This window comes from Dipodomys merriami, unplaced genomic scaffold (genome assembly GCF_024711535.1).
Source record: "Dipodomys merriami isolate MVZ:Mamm:240054 unplaced genomic scaffold, mDipMer1.0.p SCAF_1796, whole genome shotgun sequence".
NCBI lineage: Eukaryota > Metazoa > Chordata > Mammalia > Rodentia > Heteromyidae > Dipodomys > Dipodomys merriami.
Genome location: NW_027203155.1, coordinates 95,891 through 97,509, shown reverse-complemented (window position 1 = coordinate 97,509; position 1,619 = coordinate 95,891). Strand labels below are relative to the sequence as shown.

The 1,619-nt window shown below is 35.9% G+C and overlaps 1 non-coding gene across 1 annotated transcript; it reads right to left on the bottom strand.

Annotated features, from left to right (window-relative positions):
* Nucleotides 1–1,212: 1,212 nt before the first annotated feature.
* LOC138829932 (U6 spliceosomal RNA) lies at nt 1,213–1,319 on the bottom strand. The gene has a single exon (XR_011372795.1). It is a non-coding gene; the product is annotated as a U6 spliceosomal RNA (small nuclear RNA).
* Nucleotides 1,320–1,619: the final 300 nt, after the last annotated feature.

Sequence of the window (1,619 nt, the reverse complement as noted above, 5' to 3'; positions counted from 1 at the left end):
CTCTCATCTGATGATGCCTCTACAACAATGAGGAAAGAGTTCATCCTGCTAAGGAACTATGATAGGATATCAAAAAGAGAATTCATTCTTCTAGGTCTTCCCTATTTTTTCAATGTAACTTAAATGATGTAAAACACAATATACCGCTCATCAGTTTTGCACATTTTTATATGGACTTCACCTCAGTCTACAACATTCCTTCATTATTCTGTTCCTGATATTTTTACACTACCAAGACATAAGAACATTTTCATACAATTTTTATTATAAAAAAACTGTACAGAGGTGTCACATTTATGGGAGCAAATAATGAGTACATTTCTTAACAAGCATTGTTCCCTCTTCCCACCATCCCTTCCCTCCCACCTCCACAAATACGCTCCCCTCCCCCCTCCCCCTGACTAAATTGTAAAGTTCATTTTTCAACAGAGTGTCTTGTGCATCTCATTGTTACAATGAGTTAACCTGTATCCCTATTTAACCATTTTGTATTTCCCTTCCCCTCACCAAATTAGAGAAACATATACACAGGATGTAGGTGTACCAACTTCAAATACAATGAAAACAGGGGTTATAGCGTGGGGGAGGAACATATACAGAAAGAAAAAAAAATCACATTGCACATCATAAGTACGTTAGAAACAATAACAAGAAAGAAAAAACATACTTGTGTCCCTGTCTTAGGGTTCATTTCCCTTAATATCATCTTATCTGCTCATATGCACATAGCTTTTGACTTATTCTGCTTATCTCAGACATATATTAGTTATTGAAAATAAGGGAAACCACGGGACCTATGTTTCTTTGGACTTGGCTTACTTCACTTAATAAATTTTTTTCCAAGACTTTCCAATTCCTAACAAATTGGGTGATACTATTCTTTCTGATGGAGGCATAGCATTCCATTGTTTATATACACCCACATTTTCTTGATCCATTCATCTACTGAGGGGCATCAGGGTTGGCTCTATATCAGCTATTGTAAATAATGCTGCAGTAAACATAGCTGTGCTGGTAGTTTTAGTATGGTCTTGTTTGTGATCATTCGGGTAAATGCCCATAAGTGGGATTGCTGGGTCATAGGAAAGCTTCATATGGAGTCTTTTGAAGAGCCTCCATACTGCTTTCCAAAGTGGTTGAACAAGTTTACACACCCACCAAGAATGCACTAGAGTTCCCTGTGGCCAGATACTCTCCAGCATCTGTTGTTGCAAAAATATGGAACATTTCACTAATTTGCATGTCAACCTTGCTCAGGGGCCATGCTAATCTTCTCTGTATTGTTCCAATTTTAGCGTATTTGCTGCCTAATTGAGCACAGAACATTTTTTATATATAAAGTGTAATTGATTTTCTTAAACTAGACAATTCAAAAAAAAGTAAGTTCAAAAGAATTCTTGTGAAATTTTAGAAGCATGTATTTCTTTTTTTTTTTTTGTTAGCAATACAACAAACTGTTAGTACCATGCATTTCTTACATAAGCACACATTTAAGAATAAAGTCAAGACTGGCATGTCAAAAACAAAATAATTCCAGATATTTGTTGTTCAAGAGATGTGTAGGAGGAGGAATTCAATTGTTCTATACAAGGCACCTGTCATAATGAACACTGCAGCAA